Source organism: Heptranchias perlo, chromosome 3 (genome assembly GCF_035084215.1).
Source record: "Heptranchias perlo isolate sHepPer1 chromosome 3, sHepPer1.hap1, whole genome shotgun sequence".
Lineage (NCBI taxonomy): Eukaryota > Metazoa > Chordata > Chondrichthyes > Hexanchiformes > Hexanchidae > Heptranchias > Heptranchias perlo.
Genome location: NC_090327.1, coordinates 63497679 through 63505694, shown reverse-complemented (window position 1 = coordinate 63505694; position 8016 = coordinate 63497679). Strand labels below are relative to the sequence as shown.

Sequence of the window (8016 nt, the reverse complement as noted above, 5' to 3'; positions counted from 1 at the left end):
AAGCCTCCAACAATCTATCACACTCAGAAAGCATCCTTCTTTTAAAAGCTGGAATACTGAGGTCCATTTCTACGATGTCTTAAGTAGTGGAAGAACATGATCTGGCCCTGTGTACAGCTAGTTCCTTTTTCCCTGTTGCCACCACTACCCACTCCTGCTCACCTGTTGCCATGCAGTGATCATTCCTTGTGCCCAGTTCGCACTAACAATTCAATTTCCACCCCCCCCCACCATGTCTCACCTGAAAGACGGCACCTCCAACAGTACAGCAGCCTCTCAGTACTGAAGCATCAGCCTAGATTATGTGCTTAAATTGTTGGAGGTGCGTCTTGAATCCACAACTGTCTAATCCAGAGGCAAGGATACTGCCACAGAGCCAAGACCAACAGTCATTGGGTTGCTGAGTTCATTTTGGAAATGAGACAGCTGGTATTGACACCATGCAGTACTTGAAATAATAATCAGAAAGATCAATTGTTTTTATAACACCAGTAGTTTTTTATAATGGTTGTTGCAGCGAAGATGAAAAAAATATAACTGATTTAAAACCTTTGTGTCAGGGAGGACAGTTACTTAGGCTGTCATTATTATGTGTGTATCATGCAATGGACTGCACAATTTCAGGATGTGTATGTTGTAGAACAAATCCATTACAACTAAATCATTGACATTCAGCTCACTTCTGGATGGTATAATAATATAAGTACCAATAGTGTTACTGCATTTCTTGATAATCAATTTTTGATTGCCATCTGAAAATTGTGGAGAGATTATGTTGTCATCACTGATACTTTATTGTGAACATCATCATGCATCATTGGGGGACTGGCCACCATTTTCTGACATGACATGTGGCAGCAGGATTTTAAAAAAAGACTAAATTCAAATAAAGTGCTATCACAAATCCACAAAGTAAAAGGTACATGAGTTCAAGGCCATAATCTTATCTTGGGGGTCGGGTGCTTAAGCCTTGCTGTTGTCCTTTTTGATGTTATTTGCACCATTTGATAGTACTGTAATTACTTTCAGGTGTCAATTAATTTCTACAGGGGGAAATCATTCTATGTGGGCTCATCTCAGCTGAAAGAAGAAAATGCATTGTAAATTATAACATGTGGAATACTGCAAACTTGCCAAACTGCAAACAGATCAAAAACAGCAGCAGCATTATCAAACCAGGCCATTTCAGTCATTTGGCCTGTTCACAAAACTCTCTAAAGAGATAAGCAACAACACGTCCTTTAAATTAAGACAAAACAAGGAATATATCAAAAGTTTAAAAATATTAGCTTAAAGAGAAGTTGTTGGCTGTTTACCGGCTCCAGAGCCTACAGTATGATTTCAACCAGATTATTAGTGTTGACTTTATTTAGATGTACAGGAATTACATATCTTGGGACAAACAAATTTCCTTCTTCAGCAAGAGGACCCAATGTCCTCTCTGCTCTGGGTGTTGGTAGCTGTGTCATACTGTGCCAATGGCTGCACTGTGAAACTGTGCCATGACAAAACCATTGTTTTACTAGTACACTGACATGTCCCTATATGTTGCAGGGCTAAGTTGGTGTTTGCTGTACCAGTATGCTAAAGGACGGAACCAATCTCTGATGTGCCGTTGCTCTGCAGGGTAGTGATGAGAGTGAGCTAGTCCATGCTAGCCCATCCATTGTCAAAGTTGTGGGTGCAAAGTTAGCCCATGCATTGCCAGTGCTATTGGGACATGGTTGGTCTGGGGAATGCCAATGCTGCTGCTGGAGTGGAACTCGTAAGTGACATTCCAGTGTTGTGGGGGTGATGCCAGTCTGTGCAGTGCTCCAGGGAACAGAGCAGGTCCAGGCAATTCCAGTGCTGTGGGGGTCAGAGCTGGTCCGTGTGGCGCCAGCGTTGCGAGTAAAAGGAGGAACAGCTGATCCTCACAGTGTTGGTGCTGTGCCTGTGCTTCGGGAAAAGATGGACAGAGTCGATCCGTGCAACGCTGGGTACGGGGGCAGAACTGATCCGTACGGTGCCAGCAGTGAGGAAGGTGGATGCGGTTCCGTGCAGTGCTGGGTAAAAGGGGTGGAGCTGATCCCTTGCTGTGCCCAGTGCGCGAGAAGCCGAGTCGGTCCGTGCAGTGGAAAGGGGGCGGGGCTTAGTCGGCCCGTGCGGGTTCAGCGCGGGGGGTCACGTGACGCAGTGTTTACATCCTCAGCTGTTCGACAGCGGCCTGGTCCGGTAACAAACAGACGGCGACGGAAAGAGAGGAGCGGGTGAGAGAGAAGGAAAGGGGGGAAGAGAGGGAGGGAGTTGTCGTGGTCTCCGTACAGCTCTCTTCAAACGGTCTGCGTCTGTCTCAGCCCCGCTCCGCTGTCGGGCTCGGTTGTGTCGGTGAAGAGAGCGGCGCAACAGTGCTCGGCCCCGGGTCCTTGCCCCCGGGTCCTTGCCCCCCTCTCCCTTCTCCCTTCCCCCCCACCCCCACTCCCACCCCCACCCCCTGTTTCTGATCGTGGGGCTTCAGGTTGCTCTTGAGTCGGCGCGGTGAGTTCGTGTGGACCTTCGAGGAAAGAAAAAGTGAGCCAGTGGCCTAGGACCGGAAAATAACAGTCCGCTGCGGGGCGGCCGCTTTCATTCTGTGTCCGAGGGAAGGCGGCGCCTCGCAGTTTAAAAACAAAACAAAAAACCCCAATCGGCGACGCGATGCGAGGCTGCCCGGGGCCTACAGACTGGGGACCAGGGACCGGGCATTTAGAGGGAGAGACGCAGGCTCCTTTTGTCTGGTTTGCTACACGATGCTCTAGAGAGCGAACCAGACCCCTGTGATCTCTGTTTACACAGGCCAGGTCTTTACACTTATTTATTTCAAAAAATGTTCTACAGTGAGCTGCTTTTTGCATTTGACCTCATCTGGTAGAAATATTAAGTCTTAACACTTTTTTAAAAAGAAGTAACAAGTTGCACATTCTTATAATTTCATTGCACAAAAATTGTGTCGAAAACTTTCCATTTAAAATAGATTTGCCACGGCCTCTAATACTGTCGTCATTGTTTTTTAGTGGCAGAAATCTCACATGTGGCGCCATGAGAGTTAAACTTTAAAGGGACTTATTTGTTTATTTTACTGTTCAAGCACTACTCAGAATAAACAGTCGAAAAAAAAGTTTAAAGATCGCGTTCTATTGTTTTTACTGTTAAAAGTAGAAGATCGAGATTTTTTTTTGTTCCAGTATTGTTGTTGACCAGGTTTGAAGAAAGACCTGGCATAGAAATGTTGCTGACATTTTTTTTTCAAAAACTGTCATGGAGACATACTTCCAAACTTCTAGTATATACTTAGTAAGGTTAGACTGCTGTTAACTATGGAGTATTTTTGAAGAAAAACACTAAACCCTTGCAGACCTGTATTTATTGGTATACATATGGCCGAGGTTTTGTATATATTTTTCTGAAGTGAGATGCATCGAGATTTTTTTCGCATAAGCTTGTTGAATTTATGTTCATATGTTGTTAAAATGTGTGACATGACAGTTCAGCTAACATGCTGATGCACTTTTTAAAAGCTGATTTATAATCACTGGTTTGTTATGGTTGTTGATCAACGAGACTGAAAGAGGCCCTCTGATTTGTTGGGTAAATGTACCACATGGTGTGAAAGGCTTCCTGTTCAGTCCCTGTCTGATCTCAGTTGGGGTGCTATTTTTTTTGTAGGAGACACTGGGGTGTCATCAAATCAAATTAAAGAAAACTAACACAAGTACCCCCTTACTTTGAGGTGGCACAAACAGTCAAACTATACAGAAGAGGAAACTTATCAAATTGAATATACTCCATACTCTAGTCTCTGCGGTGCCCACCGGTTGCAGAAGGCCTCAAGTATACCAGTGGACACTGCGTGCTCCATCTCCAGGACCACCCTGGAATAGAAAAGGCTGTGTCCAACCTGGACCTGTGTATGACTAGGCCCAGGAGCGGACCCACGAGGCGGTCCTCAGTCTTGCCCGCCCCCCTCCACACCGGGTGGCCAAAGATCAGGAGTGTGGGACTGAGGAGCAGCCCCTTCAAATAGTGGAAGAGGGACTGCAACCTCTGACACACCTTGTAAATATGAAACACTGACTCATCCAGGCTGCAAAAGTCATAGGCAGCCTCGGAGTTCATGAAGTAAGTTTAAAAACCTATTGGTTGGCACTGCTTCGTGCAACACTATTGGGGATGGATACTCAGCTTGGAATTCAGATTACTATCTAGTGACCCCTGCTGGTAATAGTGAACTATGTTTGGCTGTGCTGTCCCCCTTGTCAAGCAGCTTGTCAATAAATCATTGTTAGGACTTGCGATAAGTCCACATAGTTCTTGCCTTTAGGGGCAAGGGGAGAAAAGGGAAGAAAGAAAAAATTATGAAGGGCCAATATATTTTTTCTATGTGCACTCCTTCCATGAGCTTCGCCTGCTTGGAGTGCATTTTGGAAAATTACAGGCACCATTCCCACTATTTTCCATCCTGGAAAATGGTGGGGCGTGCACCTGCAGCTTCCTGCAGTGTGCTCCCAACTGGCAAGGCCTGCATCAGGAGCTCACATTCAGAAAATTGGCCCATTTATGCATACTGTAGTGGAATACCTCTTATTGCAGGGCTTGAAGTGGTACTTAAGTTTATTACTTAGTATTTTTTCTCCTTTTTGTAACTCTTAAGAAGTTGTTCCAGTTTGGAATGAATTGTTTCCTTGCATCAGTATACTGTGGGAGAATAGCACAATGGGGAGAGAGAAACATGGAAGGAGAAAAAGAACACAGTGGTGATATTCTTACTGAGGCAAAATCTGCATTCATATCTAGTACCTGGAAAATAAAATAATTAGGGGTGTTATGCTTTTAAACAGATCTATCTATTTTTGAATTTTATTTTGTTGAGGGGGGAGCAATGTATCTGCTCATATTATTAAGCCAAGTTTTCTGATGTAGCTTTGTATTACGTGATGTAGCTGGCTAGAAGTGGTGGGGGGGGGGGGGGAGCGGTTTATTCAATGGAGGATGCACTTCAGGAAATGGAAATGGAAGTTTACAGAAAATAAAATCTGAACTGATACTGGAAAAAAATCATTATTATTTATTCATAGATTTTTGGCAGTTTAGCAGTGTGGATTGAGTTAGAGGGTTTGCAGTGATATTCATGGTGATATTATACATAGTATCCAAAAATCAGGAACAAAGTTTTTTTTAAAAATGCTTGAAAGCAAAGATGTTTTAAATAGGACAAGTATACTGTGGGTGATTTTATATTTTTAAATTCCAATGATACATCATTGCATGTATGAACGCTTTCTTTGCTATACTCCTGTGTATATTATCTTGTGTCATATGTCCTTTTCTTGAAATAGTTTTATTATTTTGTGGTGATGACATCACATTCCAATAAAAAATGATTTCTGGAAACCTAATTAAAAAGAATAAACATTCTGATCTCATTGCACAGAAATAGCTTGCATATTCGAAAAGCATATTCGAAAAGTGCACTCTTAAACATTTTTTTTTTAACTTTTTACTCATTTTTAAAAAAAAAATCTATGGCATAAAGGAAATGCATTTTAAAGACTCTTGGGATATAGTTAATAAAGTATCCTATAAGTAGTCTATGATAACATATAAGCACGAAAATCTATAAGATCATCCACATGTAGTTATGTTATGCTAAAAATCTGGATAAAAATACGTCATGGCAGAAGCTGGAGTTTGAACACTGAAGGGGGTGGAATTGTCAAATGAAGATCCTTTGGATGGCTGAGAAAAAATTGAATTTTGCACATAGAAAAGTTTCACTACCCTTTGTGAAAAAGTGCTTCCTGATTTCACTCCTAAATGGCTTGGCTATAATTTTAAGATTAGGCCCTTTTGTCTGGATTCCCCCGCCAGAGGAAATAGTTTCTCTGTATCTACCCTTTCCGAATCCCTTTGTTGTTTTAAAGACCTCAACCTTCTAAACTTAAGGGAATACAAACCAAGTTTTTGCAACCTATCCTTATAATTTAACCCTTTAAGCCTTTGTATTATATTGTTGACCCCGTGCTGTACCTCCTCGAAGGCCAATATATCTTTCCTGAGGTTCAGTGCCCAAAACTGAATGCAGCCCTCCAGATGGGGTCTGTACAACTGAAGCATCACTTCCTCATTTTTGTATCCCGACTCCCTTGATATAAAGGCCAACATTCCATTAGCCTTTCTGATTACTTTTTGTACCTGTGCACTAGCTTTAGTGATTTGTGTACATGGTCACCTAAATCCCTTGCTGCTCCACAGTTCCTAGCCTCTTACTATTAAGAAAGTATTCTGATTTGTCTTTCTCAGATCCAAAGTGGATGACCTCACACTTCACCACATTGAACTCCATCTGCCACTTTGTCCTCTTCCTCCACTGTGAAAACGGATACAAAGTACTCATTTAACAAATCTGCTGTTTCCTTTTAATCAATTATATTCTCGCTTGCATCTGTTTTTAAATGCCCACAATCTCCTTTACCACTCTCTCTTAACATATTTATAAAAACTTTTGCAGTTAGCTTTGATATCCCTTGCAAACTTTTTTCATATTCCTTTTTGCACTTCTTATTACTTTTGTACCCCTCTATTGCTTTTTAATAGCCCTCTTAATCTGCTGGATTTCCACTTTCCTTGCATTTATGTAAGTCTTTCGTTCAGCTTGATACTGTCTCTTTCCTCATTTGTTGATTATGGTTGCTTAACTACCCAAGTGGAGCCTTTATCTTTTAGGGGTATGTACTGGCCTTGTATCATACCAAATACCTTTTGAATACTTCCCACTGTTCGTAGATTTATCCATTAACAGTTGAGGCTGGTTTACTGCGGTCAATTTGGTTTTCCCCCTTCAAAGTTTACCTTACATAAATTTTAAACCTTGGTTTGTAACTCTCCCTCCTCCTTCTCAAACCTAATATCAAATTTAATCATATTATGGTCATTATTTGAAAGATTTTCCCTTACCATCAGATTGTTAACTAATTCTGGTTCTTTACTCATCACTAAATCCAGTATAGTCAGTTCCCTTGTCAGTTCTAAAACACATTGTTCTAGAAAACTAACCTGAATACATTCTAGAAATCCATTTCTGTTACTATTTGAGCTGTTTTGCTTCTCCTAGTCGATTTGAAAATTAAAATCTCCCACTAGAACCTTTTGTTTTTGCTATATTTATATATGATATACGTATTTATACATCTCCCCATTATAAGAATTTTAAGAAGACTTAGCTAGAGAAATGTGCAGAAATAAAGGATATTTAATTCCTAGTATTAGAATGAACTTAAAATTGTATTTTTTTTTGTTGCAGTGAAACAAGTAGCGGTGCTGTAGAAATGCTCCTATGGTTTTCAGAAACTCACTTTTTGGAATCGCTTGCATTGGCCTTTGAAGGTGGGAGGCCCAATGTTTGCCTAAAGAGAATTCCTGTTTGCTAGTATATACTAGCCTAATTCTGTGTGCTGCATATCAATTCTGGCAATAACCTAAACCTACTTCAGGGGTAAGTTTGATAGCAGATTCACTCTAATTGCCTCTTGCATTTTGACACTTTCACCATTCAACTTTATTTTGTTTTAGTGATGGAATGTTGATGCATACCTGCTGTATTACTGCCTCACTAAGAGTCAGCATTGTAAGTGGATAGTTTTTCTCATTTATGCTAATGTGGATTAGATTCCACATTACCAAAAGGAAGCCAGATCTATGTTGAAATGCACCCTCCTTTTGCTGCTACCAACAACGTGAACACTCTCCATTCAGCACTTACCCACCTTGTGTATTTCACATGCCAGGAGCAGCACCAGGCGTACTGAAAGATGAGGTGCCAACCTGGTGAAGCGACAACTCAGGACTACATGCATGCTAAACAGCGGAAGCAACATGCTATAGACAGAGCTAAGTGATTCCACAACCAACGGATCAGATCAAAGCTCTGCAGTCCTGCCACATCCAGTCGTGAATGGTGGTGGACAATTAAACAACTAATGGGAGGAGGAGGAGGCTCTG

The 8016-nt window shown here is 41.6% G+C and overlaps 1 protein-coding gene across 2 annotated transcripts in view; it reads left to right on the top strand.

Annotated features, from left to right (window-relative positions):
• Positions 1 to 2141: 2141 nt before the first annotated feature.
• The window catches only part of pcmtd1 (protein-L-isoaspartate (D-aspartate) O-methyltransferase domain containing 1), a 70084-nt gene continuing 64209 nt past the window's right edge, over positions 2142 to 8016 (top strand). Inside the window, exons 1-2 of one of the 2 annotated variants that reach the window (XM_067979927.1) lie at positions 2150 to 2249; positions 7319 to 7510. The gene's annotated coding sequence lies outside the window, so the exon portion shown is untranslated. Of the gene's footprint in view, positions 2250 to 7318; positions 7511 to 8016 lie in introns of both variants that reach the window. The other variant, XM_067979926.1, reaches the window with a different exon arrangement.